The sequence below is a fragment of the Melozone crissalis genome, unplaced genomic scaffold, assembly GCF_028551555.1.
Source record: "Melozone crissalis strain CALT ecotype California unplaced genomic scaffold, PUWL_Pcris_2 ptg000007l_1, whole genome shotgun sequence".
NCBI lineage: Eukaryota > Metazoa > Chordata > Aves > Passeriformes > Passerellidae > Melozone > Melozone crissalis.
In genome coordinates this window covers 5,662,529-5,686,794 of record NW_026535785.1, presented here as the reverse complement: position 1 = coordinate 5,686,794, position 24,266 = coordinate 5,662,529, and the positions used below count along the sequence as shown (strand labels likewise).

At 41.6% G+C, this 24,266-nt stretch overlaps 1 protein-coding gene across 3 annotated transcripts in view; it reads right to left on the bottom strand.

The window, feature by feature from the left end:
* Window positions 1–24,266, bottom strand: part of MAF (MAF bZIP transcription factor) — a 183,872-nt gene that overhangs the window by 139,557 nt on the left and 20,049 nt on the right. The window lies entirely within an intron of this gene.

The window sequence follows — 24,266 nt, the reverse complement described above, 5'->3', positions numbered from 1 at the left end:
CCATTGCTCAGGGAACATTTGAAGGGCAGTTCAACATCCCCACCTACAAAAATCAACCCCTCTGCTGTCAGCCCTGCGACCTGAACAAGGAGCTCTGAGATCTATTTGTGTAATATCAGACCTGAAAAAAATTACAAGTTGTGATGAAATTAAAGGCATCCAAATTTTTAGCCATTCTCTGCTGATAAAGGCTCTATTATTACCATTTACAAAGGGGAAACACAGCCAATTATAAGCTACTTCTGGCACATGCCAGAGCTCGAGTAGAAGATAAGCCAACACAGCAGAGCTTGCAGCTGGAAGCCCAGAAACGTGAAAATGAGCTGACTCATGGAAATATCCTCATATAAAATATCGGTTGGTTATTTTTCTCTGCCTCCTTTCTGTGTGTCTTAGGAATGATATATGAATTGCCTTATTTACTTTGTCCCATAAAACTTATATTTTTTTATTAATGTGCTGCCAGCTCCAAAAGCAGTCGGTGTGGGAGCAGATGGAGGGAGGGAAGCAGGGGGGAGAACTGCTCTTTTGGGGCCACAGCATGGGAAAGGTCCCCTGCAACACTGCAGGTTCAAAAGCACAGTGGATAATTTTCACTGAGCTTTGTCCTGCTCCCAGAGAGAAAACCAGCTCCTCACTCTGCCCTGATTTCACCAAAACCAGGAGGCTGCCTGCACTGACATTACACTGGGGAGAATTTGTGTAAAATGAGGTTCCCAGAATTTATGCTCCTACCCAAAACCAAATTGGGAACAAAAGTGATTTCCTCTGTTTTTGCTCAGTGCTGCCCACCCCAAAGTCCAGCCCCAGCAGCAAGTCTGATGCCCAGCTCTTCCAGCCCTGCTGTTCCCCAGCAGGCAGGGGATGTCACTGGCCATGGGCTGCCACCAGCAGAGATAATGACTGAACTTACCTGCCTGGCACACCAATGTGGAGCTTTTCCCTGCACTCACCCCAATTTCCATGAGGAAATGTAACCTTTGAGATGTCTGTCCCCTTTCAAGCCCACTCAGAAAGCACTCACACGTTGTTAGGAGAGGCCTGGGCCCAGGTGGGTGGGTGGTGGGATGCTATATGCCTCATTTCCTTAGGAAATGAGGTTAAACTACCCTGCCCTCCCCTGTTATACTGCACTATTGAATTAAGGATGGTGAATGCTCATTATGAATATAATTAAAAGCAACAGCCTCATCTAACAATCTATTTTTATCCATTCCTCACCTAGACAAGCAGCAGAAGGAATTAAAATCTGAAGGGAAGCACCACAGCCGGATAGAGTTTTGCTCTCCACTGGATCTAACTCTGTTGAAACACAATTTCAGTAACACGACCTTCCTTAAAAACTACTGTCCAAAAAAGACATGCTTTGGATGCTTTTTTTTTTCCTGGGAAACCCATGTATAACAACTGCAAGGGCACAGATTGGGAAGATATTTTCATTTTATGAGGGAAGAAGGCATGAGCTTTGCAGCATTTCTTGCACCAGCTGCCGGCCCCCGTGGCGGCAGGGTAGGTAATTAAAAAGGACATCGTGTAACAGATAAATGCAGGATAGTAAGTAGTCATTACTTGATATAAAGTATATCATCTATTATTAGAAGCTAATAATTCTCTAACCTATTCATGTTAGTCTTTTGTCCAAGGAGCTGGCTGCTTGGCACACTCTAAATTTCTCAACATAAAATTTACTCGATGTTACAACTCATATCTAATCCCAAATTTCTGTGCATTTCACTGCAGTATATCATGTAGCGAGGTAAAAGCTCAGCACTAAATCCTTTGCAAAAGGAAGAATGAGCCAACAAAACTCCATGTTTTCACTTTCCTGCCAGAAAAAAAAAAAAACAGTACTTTGAATATTTTTCTTGGTTGTAATTTTATTTCCTCCTTTAGAATGCTGCAATTCTAGACATGCTCAGCTGTACTTTACACAGCACTCAATAATGCACTTTTTGCCTGATATTTTTATATTTGTGGGAATAACCTGCATTTTAAATACATTTCTACATATATTTAAATATATTTCTTAAAATGCATTCTAAAGGGAACCAAAGAAAGTGCTATTGTGTTTAATCACAAGGAGCAAAATCCTCAAGTCATGTAAATCACCATTTCACAATCTGCTCCGCAGTATCCTAATTTGGAAAGTGTATCACAGCAAACCAAGCTGAATTTATAAAGCATTCTTTACACGTTCAAAACATTCATGTAACTTAAGAGTGTCAATCTCCATCAGCTGCCCTAGATCACTCCAAGAAAGAGAAGTAGAATTTATTTATTTGGAACTTCATTTCTTTTCTTCTAAATACAGATGCTTACTTTTCTTTTTCATTTTATTTTATTTAATTTTCTTTCATTTTAGTCCCTTTAACTTATACTTTCCTTTCCTTTCCTTGCTTTTATTTTGCTTTCTTTTATTTTTATTTTTATTTTTATTTCTAAAGCCCAGTCTAAAAATTTAACTTGCACTATAAAAAAAGCCAAGCCACCCCAAAGTACCGAATTACAGCATCTCCAGAAGGTTTAGAAGCCAGAACAGCACTGATAAAAAAAGCCACATGGGACGAAGCAATAACGCTGCGCTTGCCCCCAGGATCTCTGCTGATGAGCAGCTCTACAAGGACTCCACTGATAAGGGCTCACAGCAAGAAACCCTAGTAGCTGCACCAAAAATGACACCAGATCTCTGCTCCTGTCTTCCAAATTGTTTTCCAGCTCAGCTCTCTCCTGGGAGACGGAAAACACTTGCTGCAGGTTATCGAAACCTCACACTTTCCGTTTACCTGGCCCTGCCACCCGGCAAGAGCTGGAGATGCAGCAGGGGGACAAAGTCTGCAAACTGCCAGGAGAGGCTGGAGCAGACCTTGGGAGAGGAGCAATGGGATCCTCCCAGCAGCTTCACATGCAAATCCCCGCCAAGAGCTCCGGATTACAGCTGGACCAAATTCTAGATTAAAATGAGAGTTGACTACTGGAGTTAGGGACTGAGACAGATGGGGAAAATACTCCCCTAGGGATTAGGAAGCATGTGGCATTCAAAATGTGTGATATAATTTTTATGTTGTTTGCCTTGTTTAGGTATCCCTCATAGAAAAGCAGTATTTTGTCCACCAAAGGCTACTAAAACCTACGTGCATTTTTGCAGTACTGTGCTGCTCATTTTTTGTCCGTGAGCCACATTTCATCTGTGCTCATTTGAATCCCATTCCCCACAGTTTTGCCTGGAATTGGCACCAGCCTCCCTCTCCTATAGAGGGATTCTGCATGCTGCACTATAGCTGTTATACTCCACCCCAGAGATTGCTGCAGTTCAGCTTGGCAAGATTTACTTTCAGGCTCCCTGTAAGAGTACAAGCATTTGGGGTCCTTTCTGTGTTTTAGAGAGAGAATAAACACCCTTTGTTAGGACTCAGAGCAGAAATACAAAGGTTCCCACGTCGAGAGGCTCTGCCCTGGCTCTTGGAAAGATGCAGGGAAGGTTGAGCACAGGAGGGTGACCGGCTCGGTCAGAGCACGCAGCACTGATGCAATTACAAAAGGCTCATATCTAGAAAGGAAAAGTTTGGGCTGATATTAAAGCGATAGCACAGGAGGAAAAAGCCCTCTCAAGTGTGTTAAAAACACTTGACCCACTTCTATGTAAACTGGCAACCCCTTGCTTTTTCCCTAAGATTAGCAGCCTCCACTCCACCTCACTTGCAGTCTCTGAGGACTTTTCATAACTTTCTCCCTGTTGTATTTAGGAGATGGGAAATATTTTCCTATGGCTCAAATCTCTGTTAGACCGACTGAATTACAGAGAAAAAAAAATTACTTCACTTTCTAACAGATGCACGAGTGCACCTTGGGATGAATGTGTTACGGAGTCCAAGCTATTGCCACCTGCCTCCCAATTACATTTGCTGCATTGTCCCTTGTGGTGTGCACCTGTGACATGCTGGCACGGAGCGGGGACGACTGGAGTGTGCAGCCGTGGACCGAGCCACACAGGATTTTGTTTTGCAAAAGTCTCCCAGCAATTAGTGCCGTGCTTTCTTAAAGCATAAGGGATATTCTGCAGCAGCTGACTTTCTTTCTTCCCCTCGATGTGGTGAATTAACACAGAGAAATTGTTGTCTTGTAAAGGGGCAAAGCCGTGAAACTGTAATTTAAAAAACTCTTCACCTTAGGGTACCAAATGTCCAGCTGGCCAGGGAGCAATCTAACAAGGGAAAAGGTCATTTATGGGCTCCCTGCTACCTCTACTCACATATACACCTAGCCAGCCAATTAACTACCTCTAGAAATAATTCCCATCAAATTTCAATATGATTTTTACAGCTGAAATAATAGAGAAATCCACAAGGCTGTGACTGTTTGCAGCAAGAATGATGAACAAAGGAAAGCTTCCAAGGTTTTAGGCTCATTATATTCGTTCCAGTATAACATACTGAGTTTTTTTCTTCTTTCCCTTGGTAGTGTTACAGCTCTTTAAGTGGCTGAACAGCATCTGCACCAAGAGGACCACATGATGAGAAGCAGAAGCAAGGAGACATGGTATTATGCATATTGTAAGGGTACACTGAGCAATGCACTTGCAGTGACGTATGTACTGACAGGATTAATTTGACATTGGCAAGTGAAAACTTATTTTGTCATTAAGCTATCATAATTATACCATATCCAGAGCCACCGGATGCCCTAGCTGAGAACCCTACATATGCTGCCTTTGCAGTGAGAGGCTAATACAGAATTTTAACATCCATCTATTTTTGATGGGGTTGGTACAGGAGAACAGATTGGGACACTGATGGTTTGTAAGTACCCCACGACTGCCTACGGGTAGTCAAGGTGACAGTGGCACTGGAAAATGGCTGAGGGGCATTTGCAGCCTCTTTATGGGGGTCCTGTTTCCCACAGCCTAAAAAGGCAAGAAGACCTCAGCAGACTCTGAATCTTTTTGTAATGCAGCCTGGCTAAACACTGCTTCTGATTCATATGTTTTCAGCAAAGAGGATATTTTCTTGTAAAACAAGGGCATGTAGGAAAAATAAAAACATGCAAGCACATACAGGAAAAATGAGCTCTAGAAGCCAGAAAAACCATTAAGAAAAAATTTTTTTTGCATGTGACTAATATTCAGAAAAATCAGTCTTTTGTCTCTGCCCCCATTATTTATTCGGACAATTAGATATGCTTAAGAATGGAAAACCAGAAAGATATCAGGACAGAGGAGCTGCTGCTCTGTTGAGGATGTGATATTGCAATATTTATTGCTGCTGAGATAGGAAAAAACAATAGAGTATCCAAAAAAATCTTAAAGTTTGCAGGGTTTAAGAACAGCAATTTTAGGTTACCTTGAGGTGAAAATTTACAAACAAAATCAAAATTGTGTAATAAGTTAAGTTAAAAAATTGGTTTCATTCTTAGTTCATAAACTCCCCTGTCAATGACAAAATATGCTATTAGTGGCCTCAGTACCGTTGTGAAAATATTCCTCAGTTACAATTGAATGTGCTGGGTGTTGGGGTTTTTTCTTCAATGTTGTGTGTTGTTGAGTTAGAAATGACAAAGCCCTGGATTTCTTCATTCTTGCAATCTATTCTTTTCCCCTGACTTCCTGTTTTCATGAAATTTTAATCAGGCATTTAAAATAAATAGCTATGCAGAGCCTCTATGCCTCTTTGAATGCTTGGGATGGATGTTTTGGGTAAAGTGATAGTCCAGAGACCTTGAGAGCATTTAATCCCATTCTAACTTGGCAAGACAACAGAAAATTAAACCACTGAATTCTTCACTTCTAGCAGCCCTGGAGAGATTTTGGGGGAGGGATGTGGGAGATATTGGTGTGTGGGACAGGACAATGAAAGTACAGGTCTATCTCTGTTCTCCCTGCTATGAGCACTGGCAGCAATCAGAGCAGTTTAGAAGGCCAGCTCTCTGAAAAAGGAAATGTGCAGCCCCTCAGAGCACACCCTGCACCTGGACAGGCAGGAGCTGCTCAGTGCTCACCCTTGCATGGCCTCAGCCTGCAGCACTTGTACTGTACCCACTACATGACAAAATCTGGGGCAGATTATACCAATGCAAAAAATGCCAGGAACCAGATTAGAACAGAAAAGATGAAAACCTCGTAGGAGGACAGAGCTAGCCAGTGGGAATCTCACTGCTTGGTAAGAGTTTGTGGCTGACAGGATAAAAACTCCAGATTTTAGGAAATCATAGGAAAGCTCCATGAATTTCAGGGTCAATGGCTCAGTTATTAATGAAGGTGACATAATTTGATGAGAGTCAATGACCCCAGATTACAGCTAAGCCTGATCACTGAGCCTTACACTAATTAAAACTTCTGTGGGATTTTTATTATCAGAAATATTAAGAAGGAAGTGCTCCATGGTAAAGACAATAAAATAACAATGTACAAGTGGGCCAACAAATTGTTACAGAGTCAAACCTCTCATCAGGGACGAGTCCTCTTTGCCTGGTCATGGTTTCCTGGAGAACTGTGTTTAAACTGGAGGCTTTTAACCACAGCCACATCTCCAGTTGCCTGTGTGTTTTGGAAACGTTTCACTTCTACTGGCATAGGGGTCAAGGTTTTTTGCCTGAACCAGGAGGAAGACAGAAATGTTTACTCTGTAGTTGTATACACTGCTCAGTTCTAATGAGGAAGAATCAGTTGCCACCTCCAAAAAAAAGAAGTGAGAGCAACTAAATCATGAAGCAAACTTACAACAGCAGCTTAGAAAAATGAGAAAATGAGGGAGATGGAGTCACTTCAGAGATGTGAATGAAAGTAAGAGGGAGGACATACTCTTGAGGGGAGACATACTTGGCAGGGCTCACAAGATGACACAAGTTATATCTTCTGTTGAGAAAATGAAAAGTTACAGGATTTCATGCCTAATGAGTACTTCCAAATTTTGGGGGTTCCTTTAGCCTGAATTCTGCTTGACTCTTGTTTCACCCCACCTACTCCCCTCCCAGCCCCAGCAGCAGTGTTTTCTGCTCTTGCCACATTTTTGAAACCTGCTCCTAAGTGCAGGGAGCATCATTTACACAGCGGGGTACATTTTGCTTCTGTTCACCACTGTGAGCATGGCAGAAATCTCCTCTGTGGCCAGCTCGCCAGCCTCTCCTTGGCATGGCCCCTGACTTTGACATATCAAAAATAGCAATATGAAAATGAAATAGGTAATATTTTCATAGAAAAAATATTCCAAGCAAAGCAAAACAGAGCGACTCTTGGCTCCTTGTCCTTTAACATGCATATTCAATGTGCAGGAAGCTAGGAAGAGCTATTCATGGGGTTGGCTTGTTTTTGTTGGTTTAGGTTTGGGGGCAGGGGGAGCATTTTCAATGCATGCTGGATCCTTCACAAATTTTAATAAGTGGTTTAAACCACAGTGATCCCTTACCCCACTCCCCCCCTCCCCCCCTTTTTTTTATGAAACAGCATTTAATTTCTGCAAGGACATTTCACTTTAAAAGGAAGAAAGGGCTGCTCCATAAGAGCTGTGCAGTGCAAAGCTTTTTCTAGTCATTTCCAACAATATATTTTGGAACCGTTCCCAGTAAACAGGCCAGATTAGCTGCCTTTGGTTCACATTTTACATTGTTCCTGAGATAGGGGAGCTCTGAATAGCAGACTCTGTCCATACTGTTTGGTTGCAATAAAGCTAATTCTATTCAGTATACTATAGCAGTATGATAGCACTTGTGTAGGATTTCCCTTCGCTTGCATATTTATAGGGTCTTGTAGAGCTCTGCTGTAGCTCAGTGCCAGCATGAAGAAATCAAGCTGTCAGTAGTTTCTATTTTTGTCCCTACCTATAGTTTCAGTAATGACAAGTGAGTGAGGCAACATATGCATTTCCCATCTACAGGAAAAAATTACTGTCTTCCTTCAGTGTCTTACATCTGTGCTACAACCTATTTTCCTAGGGCTTCAGATTATGTTAGCTGATAGTTAACATGTACAAGCACTGGTCAAGTGCAGTTGATTCACTGCATTAGTTGAACCACAAGAGGAAAAGTTCCAACAATTCAAAATTCCTGGTGCTTTTCCTTTCTGCCCTGAAAAAGAGGAGAAAAAAAATCCTTCCTGGGAAATAGTTGTTCTTGTATCACATCCTGGCTCCTATCAAGCTTTGATCAGCACACATGCTCAAGCAAATGAGGATTCTTCTCTTAAGATTAAGAGAACTGTTGATTATATTTAATGTCCTCCTCTTGACCTCAGATGATTAACTCATTGCTGCGGCTTCTGGGGGAATTGCTTCAATGAGAGCAGATAACCCCAAATCCGAGCCATGGTCAGCAGCATGATGCCACACTGCTTCATCAGAGCAAATGAAGGGAGGTGGGACCAGGATCCAATGCTAACAGAGAGACAAGGTCTCCCAAAAGCTGCTAAATTATTCAGGCAATGCCTGCATCATCCACAACCTTCCCCCTTCTTGTAAATACTAATTCTGATTTACCAATGCTCCAACCCCAGCAGGGCATGGCCACCCATGAATGCTGCCAAATCCAGGCCAAAATTTGGGAAATGCTGCTTGTGAGCCCCAGCAGCAGGAAGACACTGACTGAAGGCAGTGCCAGGGATGGCAGGAACAGCTTTGGCTTGACAGCATTGAGGCATTTACAGCCTCTGACACGACTGCATCAGATCTTCAATGACAGCTAATAAAACGGAACTACACCCCACTGCTCTGAAAAGCAGCAACTCAGAACTCCTTCAGAGATTAGACTTATTTAAATAAGAGAAAGACACTGGGCTTTAACAAAAGCTCATGAGGAAAATAGCTTGGCAAGTTTGATAACAAGGAAAACACTCTGTTTCACATTCTTGCTTCTTCCTCCCAGCTCCATCCTCTCCTTGCCTTCCTCATAGCCTAGAAAATTAGATATTTATCCTGCACTTAGTGCCTGAAGGGGGATGTGCTCACCTCAAAGTTCAACACTTATCCATGCTGCTTCTCCACCTAAAGTGATTTTTTTTCTGTACCATTCTGGGGCTTCAACACACCACAAGGAACAGGCAGAATTAAGATAGGAGGGCAGGGAGGCAGGGGACAAAGTAAGAACTGTTGGGCTGGGTTGTAAATAAAAAGCAGTCAAAATATGTTAAAAAATACAAGGCAGTGCTATAAATCCCTCTCTCCTGCGTGAGCCAAGCTACTGTGTTACAGAGCTGGAGGGGCTGTGAGACTTCCCGTTACTTTATAGTCCATGACGATCACCCTCTTGCAGTGCCACAGTATAACAAGCAAATGTCCCGACTCCCAGGAAGCCTCTCATAAAAAGAGGCACTACAGCCTCTTACAATACTCCAAATAAGAGAAGCAAAAAGAAAGGATTCTTGGCTGTCCCCCCCTCCCCCTGCCATAAAGTTGCAGTTATTTTGCTAATTTTGTTTTAATTGTGTGCTGCAGCAGAGGGTGTTGTAAGCTGGGGAGAAGGAGAGGGAGAGGAAGAGGAGGAGGGAGCCTGAAGCCAGGGAGCCTTCTTGCTTGTTAATACACAGGCAAAATGATATGCACATATACAGCTACGAAAGCTACCATGGGGAGGGAAGGAACACAAAGGAGCCATTTATTGCCTGAAAACTGTCTCTGAACAAACCCATTGTGTTAAAGTAATACAAATTCACAACACCTTCCTGCCTCTTTTTCCATCTGGAGCTGGGCTAGTTTGGGTAAAGGGCCCTGCCACCCAGCACAGGTCCTGGGGCCTCAGACCCTGGCAGAGCTGGGATTGCTCAGCATCCTTGGAATGTCCCCTCTTAGGGCCAAACGCAGACGTGAGAGAGAGGGAGGAAGAAAAGGAGAGTGAGAATAATTTGGCTTGGAGATTCTTAAAATCCATCAACTCATTTCTGGTCAGGCTGTGGGTTTATCGAGAGAGGCAATTTAAATCCAAGAACCAGAAGAAGGTATCTTTTGATGTAACATTTTGTTCTTTTTCTGAATACAAAGTTATTCCAGGCAATGCAGTTGGCCTGAAATAGTTACCAGTTACTAAACCGGGATTGCTCTCCTCGTGCAAAGCAAAGAAGATCCTCCCGCTGAGCTCCAAAGTAGGGGAAAAGCTATTAATTAAAAATAATTCTCCACGTTAAGGCTTGCTGCCTAAAGCTCAGCTAATATTAAGGAAATTCCAGCCGTTCACTCCCTGCTGCTGGAGGCTTTTCTTTCTCTATTTTGTTTTGCTAAGCTCTTTGAGAAGAAGAGGATATGGAGATCACCTCAAAGGCTCCAGCCCCTTCCATCCCCTCCCTGAAATTCAGGCTCTGCTCTTTCCCTCTTTGGGAAGGACCCAGCCCATCAGATTGGATTATCCTGGGAGGGAGAGCAGGTTTACTTTCTTTACACCTTCTTCTGAACCTGAGGTGAGGAAAGGGAATGTCCCCTGACCTTGGTGCCGCCCAAGTGTTCAGCACCAGCCAGAGGAGCTTTCCCAGCTCCCAGCAGGGCTGCCCCTCATCCCCGCTCCAGCCCCACATTCCTGCTCAGCATCACAGCTCTGCTTCTCAAAATACCTGTCCCAAATTTCCAAGCCTCAACCACACTCTCCACAGCCATGTTCAGGCACTGCTTCTTCACGAGAAATTGCTCATGTGCAAATCTAAATCTTCTTCTCTGGCTAGAGTCCCACAGATGCACTGTCCCAGACCCTGGGACACAGAACCTACACAATAACAGCTAATATGGGAAAAGTATCTTTCAGTTCTGCTTTTTGATGGCAATGTATTTCATTTCACTAATGTTAAATATCACGGAAAACTTCCAAAAACACTTTTAAAAACCTTTTACATTTCATAAGGTGTTGTCACAGTGCTTGAGAAATGTAGAAAGAGTACAAAAATGGAAATCTGAAGAAAGAAGAAACTAATCACACTTCAAAACCATTCTTTTTTTGTGCTGGGAAAGGGTTGGGTAAAGCTAACACTTTAACACCTAAACACTGCAGCAAATAGGCTGATTTTGACAGTGACAATACAACTGCAAAATTCCTGCCATTATCTCAAAGCACATCTTCCACTATTATTTTCTTAACAGTTCTATACAGTTTAAAACACCCTCTCTGTTTCCATGATTTTCTGCTGGATTCATATTTCATGCAGGAATCTTTTAGAGAAAGGACCCCCAAAAGCCTGTTTTATCAAATTCTAACTTTTACCATTTCAAACCCACTAATGCTGAAATTTGATGTACAAGCTGTCAGAACAAAAGCCTCTCTTCAGTGCACACATTTTGAAGCCATTACTTTCATTTTTCAAGCAACAACAACAACAAAAAAAAGGAATACCTTCAGTATTTTTTATGATTCCAAATTTCTTTTTGAAGTTCCTTAAGCCTCAAAAAGGTTTAGTTAAAACAATTTCTATGTTTTTGGGCAGTAAGTTTTTAGTGCCCATTTTTCAAGTGTGCTTTTCTAAATATTCTCTTCTACTGAGATAAAGGTTAAGAGAAGGTAGTGACAAAGACAGTATATGATGGGGAAAAGTATTTCATACACCACTGTGAATTTACATAGAGCTGTCAAATGTGTTATACCAAAAAGGATTCCACTAGGACAGACAAATAACCTCTTCATTCTTGAGCATTAGTCTTAGGAAGATGTGAATTTAGATCTTGATTCATTAAAGTGTTAAGTCCATGCTTAGGCACATACAGCTGAGTCTGACTCAAATCAGAGAGGCTGGAGATCAAGTTAATTTTGTACTTACACGAGGATTTTGGTCCAAAAAACCCGCAGAGCTAGCACTGAAAGAACAAATCACCCGTCATATCCATGCTTTCTTTCAAAATCATGACTGCACCACAGTGCCAACACACACAGAGCAAGTCCAGATTAACGTATTCCCTTGGGAATTTCTGTAGGACTCTAAGCACAGATTACCTGGAGCTTGCCATGAATCTCTATTCACCACTGACATAGGATTCATACTGGACAGGCACCTCAGAGAAGGAAAGTTGTTCTTTAAACTGTCTCCTAAGCAAAATGTGGCATTTATTTCTCCTGAATTTCAGCAGTGCAGATGATGTAACCCATGATGTTGATCCCTTATGCTACCACTACCCCTTCTGCAGATAAAATTACTCTCTGTACCACTGCTGCTGTGCAAATCTATTATAAATATTGCATAAATTCATCAATAGCATTCAAACACTTCTTTCAGCCAGTCATGTGAACTGTACTCTTGATTTTCTGAGTTCTCATCCTTCCCTTAAAACTGTTTACCCAGCCTGAGTTCACACACATTCACATTGTCTCAGTGAGTAATTCAGGTCGTTCCATGGGCCACATCGATTCATCAGCAAAACCTTAACGTGAGCTATTTTGAGCCAAAAAATACAGGATGTTTTACTTCAACTGCACAGGCAGCATCTTTCCCAAAACCCCAGCTGAAAGATGCAGGGCTCTCTGTGAGCAGAGGAGTAGAAGTCTTACAAGTCCTACTCACTTGTCTTTCATGGGAAATTCGTCCCAAATATCTGCAAGAGAAATTACTCAATACAATACTTCTGCCTGTATCACATTATTTATACTGCAATAAATACAAATCAAACACCCCTTTTGATGTAAAAGCTGCCAATTGAGAATTTCACTTCCACATGAGGCTGCTTCCATTTCCTACAGTGATATTAATTTCTAATTTTTCCTCCTGTCTCTGCAATTACTTTTTAAGCTTCTCTATTTCACTTCATAAATCCCACTCATAAGACTACAAGTCACCCAGATGCCATCTGCTGAAAAACAGAGTGATGGAAAGTCTGAATAATACACCGAGTCAGGGTTATAGATGCTACATTTTGACACATTCAGAGGCATAAAGTTGAGGGGAATAGATTAATAATTACTTTACCTGAAACTAAATCAGTTGTTCATTACAGGCCTGACCACAGGCTGAAGCTGGTTCTATAAATATCTTGGTTTGGTCTGATCTAATACAAACACACTGGGTATGCAAATATTCCTCACTCCAACAGCAAGATGCTTTTTCTGATAGTTCTTGCTTTAGCATGTCAATCTGAAGCCTTGATTGCTTTTCTCACACTTCTTTGGATGAAAGGACATAAACAGCTATGAAAACCAGTTCTTTAATATGCTACTCTTCAATTCAATTCAAACATACACTTATTGCAAAAAGAACAACATGAACTGAGAAAAAAAAAAAAACAGAATGGAGAGCACCATAATGTAATAGCAAATGCAAAGCAATTTTCCTTTCTGGATCCTGGAGGATGCATGTACAGAGCAATTTTTCTACTATACAGCAAAAAAGGGATGAGGGGGAGGAGCACATCGGGACAGCTTATGAAGGACTGCTTTTTAACTCAAATACTACATTTTTGCAAGCTTTTAAAAACCACTGCTAATAATTTATATTTGGTATGATGGAGAGTGTATACATAATATTGCAGAGGACAAAAAGGTCCTAAATCTTTCTGGCTTGGATTCGTTGACCTCAAGAAGTTTAGTCTAAAAACATTTGCTACATGATGAAAAGCTTTGTGAGAATGCTAATGCCATTCTTAAAGGGTTAATGATGCCTAACTGATTGGCACTAAAAACTAGATTTCATTTGGTATAGTGACAGGGATACTCTGCCACCAGGAGTATACGTTCATGCCCACATTATTATAGGACAATTTAGATCATCTTATTTTAAATTTCATGGCTCTGTAACACAGATGTAAATCAAAGTCAGTGAGGCAAATGATGATTTTTCCATAGTGAGATTTTTATAGTCTTGATCTTGAAAATATGCTTTGGGCCCAGGCTGTCTATCAAAATACTTTGAATTAGCCAAAGGAGTTTGTGTTGCTACTAGTGTACAATTAGAAACAGAAAACAAAAGCAGAAAGCTTTCAAAACAAGGCATGTCCCATCATTTTTAAATCTGGGCTTAACTATTACTATTCGTAAAAGAGCTGGAAACATGAGGTGTTCAGGTCCAGTTACATGAGAATATTGAAATGGAGACATTTCAAACTGAAATCCTGGGTACACCTAGAATATCATACACTGTTAGTGTGGCTGAAAGCACTGCAAAGGAATACATGTGCTTATTTTGTGTACATGTATAGAGGCACACGTGTCTGTGTACACCTGCACATGTAATTTGCTGTCGAAGGATTTCAGGCATTTAATTGCATGATTGTAGCACAGATTCAGTCACATCCAAGAAATTCCTTACTTTAATAAACACACCGTGCACTTGACATATTTGTTGTCTGTTTTTTAAACCTAATTTATCCATCACTTCTATTTCAAGATTTGACTTATTGGTCAATTCCTTTCTAACATTTGATGCATTGGTTATTTTCTTTTCAAATTTGATTAAATCATATCACACAAGCCTTTTTAGGTCTGTTTGTAAGTGTTACACATATATCTGGAATGTACATTTAAAATCTTAATTCCAAAACTTTCTTGATTAATAATTCATCTCTTCTTATCTTAGGATAGTCTTTCTTATATGCCAGTATAATCTGAATTAGATGAAACAAGCAATTACACTGGACATAAAATACAGTAAATGTAGCTTTACAATAAATTGCTATCTGTGAAGCTTTAAAGAGAGCCTAGAGATTTTTAAAAAAGCATTAACACAAAATAGGGAAAATTTGAGTTCTAGCTTCAACACTTTTATGCTCTAGAGTTACACACTGCAAAGGCAAACAAAAGAGAATTCAAGCTGTGCATCTCTAAGTGCCCTGGGAATATCAGAGAGGGAATCTCAATGTAAAAACTTGGTCAGGAAAAAAGACACAGGGCCAAATCTTTGTGGGAAAAAGACAGGTGCAGAGTTCCAGAAAGGGCTCCCTGGTCTGAGTTCAACATCCACTCAAGCCAGAACCAGGTGCAAGATCAAACTTCAGACAGGATGAGAACCTGATGGAGCTAGAGACTCCACAGTGAAAGCAACGAAAGGAGGGGGGTGAGCCACGGCTTTTTGGCCAAGCTCCAGAACAGGTAATTAAATTTTACCCAACTAAATTCTCTCTGCACCCTCAACAAGATACATGTTTGTTATCCAATTCTTAATCTGCCCCAAACTGGGGGCAGGGTTGTTTTACAGAGCCAGGCAGCTGCTGGGTTCCACTGGTGCGTGAAGGGAACCATATCCATCCATCTCCTATCTGCCTCACAGGGCTGTTTTGAGGGCTATTTAATAAATACCTGGGAATATGAAAGACACCTGGAAAATGCAAAGCACCATTATTTCACACTGACCTCTGAGCAGATCTCTAGATAAACTGTACACCCTGGGAATTCAAACAGGTACATGAATGGATTTCAGAATTAGCCCCACAAACGGTCCCATCCTGCCCAGGAGGAGCTGAGCACCAACCCTCCCCCTGAACCCCAGAGAAATGGACAGTGCTCCTCATGCAGAAGGAGATGCTCACAAAACAAGGTTGCCTTTGAGGGATAGCCATTTGTGTTTTAAGACACTTCTCTGGTTTTGGTAAGAGTTCAGAACAATCACCACCAAAATCAAAAGAAGATTTTTTTTGCTGGGTTTGGTGAAAGGAGAAATGGAAGGAGCAACATGCAATGGGCAGGGGTGACTCTGAGGTTGTTACACAGCTTCCTTCTATCTACATGACTAAAAGTAAAGAGAAGGGAAGAGACAGAGAGGAATATGCCTTGGAGATGCCAGGGTCAAAGTGAGGATGCATGTCCCACCTCTGGCCCTGCCAAATAAATAAAATAGTAGTAGTAAAACTGGCAGTAAGGAGTAAAAACCTGGCAGTTGTTGCTACAATGCCTTGTTGTCACAATGTAGGGACATCTCCTCCCTGACCTCTCACAGGACACTTCATGGCAGGAACAACTGGGGCTGCTGGCCTTAGGTGGAACACAGAGCTCTGCATTAAGATCAATCTGTGCTGCACTTGGAAATTCATCTCTATCAATCATCAACACAAGGAAGGAAGCTGGCCCTGGATGGCTTGATCCCCTTGCTTTCTCTTGACATCTAAAAACCACCATGACACTTAAAGAAATAAAACCACCGTGACACTTAAAAAATAAAATGCAGTCTCAGTTTTAAATGAGCTTCCTTAAAAAGATCTGACCTCAGTGCTGCCAGAGCCCTGGTGCAAGAAGCTGCCAAGGTGTCCCTGCTGGGAGCAGCATGGCTGTCCCTGACCCTTCCCACAGCAGGCTCCTTCCCTGTGCTGGCTGCAGATCCCCGTGGGTCAGTGCTCCCAGGAAACACTTTTCCTACCAAGATGCATCTGTGCATTGCCTTTGGGTGTACATCTCCTGCATATCATGAGTCCAAACATGATGATCACAGATCCCTCCAAATCCCACTGAAACCATGGAAAAGAGGGGTTGAGCGGGTACCCCATGCCATGCCAGCTCATACCCCAGAAAGCTGCATCTTGGCTGGTTGACTCATCTGCTTCCTCCTCTGACTGAGTGCAGCATCTCTTTATGTGGACAATGAGAAAGAAAGCAGAGAAAGCTATTTAAATTTATACTTTCCCATATTCAATTATTAAGCTGAAAATAGGCAGCAATTACCAAAACATTCTTGGGATGGATTAAATGTTACCATTTCTTTTATCATCCAAAACTCACCAAGTTTTGGGTTTCAGTTCTGGTTGGTTTGCTGGTTGGTTGATTGGTTGGTTGGAGTTTTTTGTGCTTTTAATGATGGTAATTATATTATTCATCCTTTGGAAAAAACAGAGATTCCGGAACTGCTCAATAAATCTATGTGCTTCTTTATGTTAAAATATAGTGAAGCATGCAAACATAGCATGCAAAAAAATTTGTTAATTCTTTCCTAGAAAAAATAACAAAGCAGAAGTTGCCTGTTTCCCACAGCCAGGCACCTTGAATTTGGTGAAACCTAATTACTCATTTCCCATAAAGTAAAGCAGCCTATTTCCTGGCCCCATAAAGGTCTGAATGAGGGCAAACCATTCCCACCAAATGTCTTCAACCTACACCTGAGGGCTCAGAGGAGGACACCATGAGATAAGGGACATACCTACACCTCTGAAGATGAGGTCCGTTACCACGTGAGTGAGCAGGCAGATGTCAAAGGGTGAGAGCAGCAATGGCCTCTGGATGTTCACTGACATTTTTTGAAATGTCTAAAATGATCTTGAGCTCCCTAATTTTCATATGAATCCAGTAATGACTTCCTGTCCTCCTCAACCATTCCAAAAGTCAATGCTATGCTGTCCAAGACAAACTACCCTCTCAAGAGGAATTAGGAAAAGACTTATGCCCCAAGTGAATAATATTCAGCCCCCTCTTACTTTCCCAGCAGAGCTTCCCCTCTCTTTTCCACTCTGCCAGCATTTCCCACACAGCACAAATCCACATGTGAACGTTTCACACAGCAGGGAGCCAGTTCTCACACCAGCAAATGCCAAACCCTCCAGAACCCTTAAAACAAACACGGCACTGTTTGCATCCTGCACTTGTTGAAATGTAAAATGGACCTGATACCTTGGGTTTCAGCTGCTGGCTTCTCTCTGAGACAGAGTTTCAAGACAAAGAGGTTACGTGTGGCTACAGCATGGAAGTGGTTTCAGTGAGGTTTTTATACAACCTAGTTCCCACCACAGCTCAGAGAACATCCCTCGGTTTCAGAGGTGTCTGCTGCTGGTGTGGGTGGCTCGGACAAAAGATGGGATCTCATTTGTGCTGACTGTGTTTCCAAGAAGTGGTTTACCACTTACACTACCCTGCAAAGCTTACTGTGCTTCCAGCAGAGAAATGCAGCATCGGAGCCATCGGCTGTCACCGCTCACGTGTCACTGGAGCTCTGAATGTGCTGCCACAGGAAACTACAAAATTACCCTTTCCAAAAGTGGACAGAGCTTATGGTGTTAAGCAAACATCATGTTGAAACAAACAAGCAAACAAAGAAACCCAAATCCAACCCATACCACCCACAAAAAACATCCAGAACAACCCCCCCCCACCATTACAGCTATTGGCTGTCACTCTATTCACCTATTACTGCACACAGGGCATCTACATCCAGAGGAAAACAAGGAACAGATGTTGGTTGATTGAAAAACTTGAGCCTTCCATTGTTTTATTGACTTGTCACCACAGAGAAATTTGCTTTAATTTACTTTAAAAGTAAATGACTTGATCTTCATAAAACTGGTGGTAAGTCACAGTTCTTAATGAGGACGTTAAACAAGGATTCTGTTTAACAACCAGAGGCACCAATTCCAAATGCAATGCCTATTTGAACAGACACATCTATCTTCTCTTTTGAAACACTCTGGTTTATTTTCAAGATGTTCAACATACCCAGGGAAAAAAAGAAACCTTTGAGCCCTTGAAAGCCTATGCAAAAGCTTAAGGCTTTTTTTTTCCCCTTCATGATACTTGATTGTACCAGATTGTACCAAGTAACTTCTTTTTTTTTTCTTCTTTATTCATGAATGAAGTAATTCATATCTAAATAGAGACCTTTTGAACTCTACTGGCTTCAAGATAAACTACACTGTTACTGAGGAAAAACGTGAAAGAAGGAAAAAAATGCCAGGAGTTCAGGGGCTTAAAATCAGGAAAAGACCTTCAACTTTTTTTAATATAAACTACCAGCTACTGCCAGCCCCACATGCAAGCCTGGATGTTTTTGAGACATTCAATTCATGTCCCCAGACCCAAACTCCAGTATTGCCACTCCAAATCAAACATCACTGATGACTGTCAGTGGGAATGGTGTCTCCTAGGTAATGGTAAGTGAAAGGTCTCCCAGACCAGCTGAAGGATGCAGGAAGGTTCATGATCTAATCCTGGTCTTTCTTTATACTACAAAATTCACACAACTATGCAATAAATTTTAGCTGCACCTTTTTGGAAGCAATTTGCAGTTTACAACTTACAGCTCAGGTGACAGCTGAGTTTTCTACCAATTAAATAGGCCACACTCTCTGCCTTGGTCCCAGGTTTTGTGCAGAAGACCTGGAGGAAGACAAAGCAATGATGGACCAAGATGTACAAAGATGCCTGAGTAATCTCTGCTTCTACAAAAGCAGCTGGTGCTGCTCTGAGGGAGAGACTGTGAGACATGGTGGTGGACAGGAGCTGGGGAGAGGGAAAGAATAGAAAACCCAGGACATGGAAACTCCTCTAACACACCCTGCTAATGCCCTGTGCTTGTTTCTTATGGCTGATGGGAAAAGAAGGGTAAGTAAATTAACATCCCTGCACTTGATCTCTTGATCTCTTGAACTTGATCTCTTTCCATCTCTTTCCACATCACATCCTCCAAAGGTCGGCTGTTCTCATGAGAGTGACGCTCACCACAGCATTCTGCAAGAACAGTCATAACCACTGCAGCACAGAGGTGCAGAGCTCTTTCACACGTTCTCAGGGAGAGAGGAAAAGGCAAAGAAAGAAGGAACTGATGTCCATGTTTGAAGTGACGGAATGGAACATGGGGACTGGGAAGTGCCTGTGTGGCCAAGAGATCTGTCCCAACCCTAGCACTTGGCCAGTGTCTGGTTCAGCATGGCCACAGCACCAATAGTGGAGCACCACTTCCCCTGTGGTTCAAAGAAAATGGCTCTCATCATCACAAGCCCTTCTTCTGTAGCTCCCTGCAAGTCTCTCATCCAGGCACAGACAAGCCCTCAGCAAACTCCAGCAGCCTGAGAAACGCTGAGCCCGAGGTGTTAACGGCTGTGACTGTAATGCAGTTAATTTAATTGGGTTGTCCATCCTTGATATTTGCAAAGTCCCTTTTAAATGTTAAAACCTTTTTTAAACAACTGAGTTATTATTTTCTCCTGAACTTCATTTCCATTTTAATGCTGATGTTCACTTTCTTTTGCAAATTGAGTGAAGGTAAAACTCTTCCTATAATATACTGTCCTTTTGAAAAACTTATTTCCTTTTGGTGCAGTTTCAAACAGATAGAGCTGTAATGGCCAAAATAAATTTTATCCCAGAAATACAGAAAGCTAAAAGTTTAGCTTAACTTATAAACCTTTTTTAAGAGAGACAAAATCATGCCAGCCTTATCACCATGACAGTCACAGTTGTTTAGATTTATTAGGCAATGGTAATCAGGCTATACAATAAATTCGCTATAGTAATGCATTAATCACTTTGCAAAGAAAAATGAACCACTGAAAGGAAGACAATACATTTCCCTCTCTCTTCTTTCCCATGGTAAGAATTGGTCCCTAACTCCATTCTTTAAGGAAGGAAGCATATATTTTCTCTTCTCTGCTACATCTGTGACTTGAGCCAATGGCTCAGCAAGGTCATTCTCATTTTGCTTTCTACATAACAGAGTTCTGTGAATATTTCTCTACAAGATCTTCCTTTAGAGCTAGAAAATACTTAGTGTAAAATATTTACTTGATTTGATTGTTGCTTTCCCTGATTCTACATACACTCCCATAGTGTACAGAAAGTTCATACTTTTAGATGTGACAACTTTAAGTTGATGAGGTGATCACTGGGGGCATATGGATGTCCAAAGCAGTTTTATAAGCAAGGGGATGTATACAATGCAAAGCAGAGGTAGAACCTCAAAGAAGGAGATATTTGTATCATAAATGGAAATTCTTACCTTCCCCTCATAAAAGTACATTATGAGTATGAATACATCAACTATCACCCTTAAAAATCTGTCAGATTTTACCTCCAGAAGTGGCACCTGGTCTGAGTGAGGTGGCACTGTGTGCACATCCATTATCACTTTTCAAGACAGGGTTTGGTTAAGCCTTCAGTTGGGAAGCCAAAATCGTACGAAACTTAAATCCACCTCCAGGAGGTGCTGCCTGGTATTCTGCCATGCAGATTAATCCCACTGCAGAGCAATTTGTGCCAGCACATCTGAGAAGAAAAGTCCCTGGGGAATATTTACTCACAAGTAAATACTTTTGGTTTGCTCCAGCATATCTACCTACCAACCTCCCAGGCAAGACACTGGAAGTCAATGAGAGAAACAGAATTAGTAGGCTCTGTTTTCCCTCTTTTTTTTTTTTTTCCCAAGGAGCAAAGAGAATCTCCACTGAAAAAGCACAAAATGTATTTTTCACCTTTTAGAAAAGCAACCTAGAGCCAAGAGCAAAGTCCACCCAGATGGCCAAGAAATCTCCTTCGGTTCACCTTCATCTGTGGCATTTTGGGGCAAAATTCCTTCTGTCACAATGGAAAATCTGATCTACCCAAACTGAGCAGTAATACCAGCAGAGGGAAAGGTGGTGTGCAGGTGGCTGTAGCTGCTGAGCTGCTTTTGAAATTCATGAAACCTGTGGGACAGATTATGCATGCAGCACCTTGAACACCTCAAGGTGCAACCTACAACCACAGAGGCAGAATCCTATCTCTCATTCTTACTTTCATATATAAAATTATAAAATGTTAAAACATGTTTCCTGAAGCCTGTCATTACACTCTGGCTGCACATTGCACTACAATATTCCTGTTACCGTGGTAAATTCATGGGGAGGCTGCAGTTAACACTCCCAGGTAAAGAAATGCTCTGTACCCTCCATCCTGCATAAGACAGAATATCAGAGTGAGAATTAAATTATTCCTCTTTCAGATGCTGTAAGGCCTGCAGGCAGCATCCTTACAGTCCTTTTCAACACAGGTAAATTGAATTCCAGCAAGTTTACTGTATGCAGACTCTTCAGACAAGATATTAAATAACAATGTCATGACCATAACCTATGAAGAAAGACTAGAAAACATGGAGCTGTTTAGTCTAGAGAGAAGGACACTGCTGCAAGCCATAACAACAGCCTTCAAATATGCAAAGGGTGAGGGCAGAGGAAAGGAATGGGCTGTCCTCGGTGTGGGGACATGAGGGACCCGAGCTGTGGGTTAGACAGGGAGAGATGCTTTTGAGAAGAGAGGATGATGAAGGTCTGCCAGGGAGGCTCCATGGACGTGTCACACTCTCCATGGGGGGCTTAAACAACAGGTTATGCAAATATCCGTCAGGGATAATGTAAGCCTGCCTCATGGCAAAGGGATGGATTACATCACCTCCTGAGACTCCTCACAACCCTATTTCACTTATGATTTTATATGGCCGAGCCCCCAAGGGTAATTTGCCCCACTGCCCAAGCTTTTCCTTTATCTGCTCAGGGCTGGTGTATCAGCTCTTCCCACCAGCCAATTACTTGATTTGGGATGTGCTCATATAAGTGAAAAGGCTGATGTCTGCAGGGCAGCCAGGCAGCAGCATGTGCTTACACTGCCCAGATCCATCACCTAATTCTTATGGAAATAAGCAAATGAATGGGAGGGTGGTTGGTGTAGGAATGCAAGAATTTGGGCCAAAGTTCGAGGGTTGCTTTTAGATAAATTGTGCTACAAATATGCAAATAATTATATAATTTTGTATGAATTTGCCTGCCATCTTCAAAAATATTTGTCCTTCTGCTGTTTGAGGGAAAGTCTGAACAGGGCCTGCTGCTTGGATGCCCTGCATCCCCTCTCTTGGAAAGGATGGGGTGGGCATGAGAGGGGCAGCAGCCCCAGCCTGCATCCAGATTCTTTCCCTGCTCACTCCCTGAGCTGCAGGTGTGTAAGGAATCGATGCTGGCTGCATCCCTGCAGCTTTGGCAAGAGGTGGGACAGCTCCACAGGACTCACAGCCAGGGATCCTGTTGGATGCAAAGTGATCTGTTCCCCTGACAGCAGCACCCACCGGCATGGCAGGAGGAGCTGGCCCCAGGCAGACATGAAGGAAACCCTTGCAAAAAGCAGCTCCCGAATCCATGAGAGGCTGCAAAGCCCCCAAAATGGGCACATGGGACACTGAGAGGGGATGTGCTGCCATGAGCACCTGGGACATTGAGTGGGGATGTGCTGCCAAGGAGCACCAAGTCTCCAGATATGTGACAGGCACCCTCTGACAAGCAGAATTTGCTCTGTTGGAGAAGGGGGAGAATTTGGGGTTTGGCTCTTGTTTTCTTGAATTAAATTTAAATTTAAAATGCGTAAATCTTAAAAAAAAAAAGTAAAAACATGAACCAACTGCTCTTCCACTTTAGCCTTCCCAGTTAATTTTCTTGCAAACTTTTTTCTGCCATTCATGCAATGACAACCCTTAATCTAAAGCTTTTTGGTGCATTCTCTTGTGAAACTCGAATTTTTATGTGGCAAATTAAATTAATTTTCTTGATGGAAAACTGGGAAAACTAAAAGTATATAATAAATTGCAAGAAATGCTTACATGGATAATATATCAATAAATAATCCCTGTACTTAATCTGAAAACCATTAGGTAGTTGGAGTGATGACTGATTTAACACTACCCATTTAGTGTACCTGTGATGATGTGTTATTTAAACTCAAGATTTTATATTAAATACAATTCAGACTAAAATATTAATTTGGAAATAATTGTAAAACTTGAGGGATTTTTTCCTACACTTTTTTTAGAAAAAAAGATTTAATTAAAAACACAAGATGAAATAAATATTTCAGGGCAACCAGCAACAAAATGGGAAAATACCATGTGTTTGGAGTTTTAGTGCCCTCTGAGTGCTGGAATTTATTTGCAGCAAGCAGAAAATAGACAGCAAGCATAAAAATTCAGCAGATTCCCGCTAGTAAAATTATTTATCAAGCTAACAAGGGAGGAACCCTTCTAGTAGCAACAAGCCAGCAAGGAAAAGACGTGCCTTTATATTTTACCTTTGGGTTAGCACACTAGTAAAAATGCCAACTGACAAGCACTTCACATAAACATTTCTTTCTAAATGAGCTGCCTTGTTAGAAAAAAATCTAAGCAAAGGAGCAGTACAGTCAACAGACAGAAAAAACCCCAGGATGAATACTACATTGCTGCATATTACAGGAAAATATAAATAAAGACATAAAAATAATGTTGATGCATAAATGACTTTAATGAATTAACACTTCATTTTGCATTTAAATTAACTGCTTGGGCTATAAATCTATCTTAGCTTCAATCCTTCCAAGAAAGAATACACGGCAGTTATCTATTATTTACATCTTTCTTACCTCTGGAACTAAACGTATGCACACACACTCAGAAAAAAAAAAAAAAAGAAGTGTGAAATATGTGTGTGTGTGTATTCATTCACGTGCTGTTGGTAGAGCTGTGCTGCTCAAGCCCCACTGCAATATTTATCGTATACTTATTTTACGACTGAAGCCCTGAAGTAGGTTTTACAGTTTAGTTTAACGATACCAAACTTTGATTATAAATTATAAGTGGCTTTATTGCAGCCTGAAGAGGCAAAAAATTTGGAGACACTTGATTGCCTGATCCCAATTAAATTTTA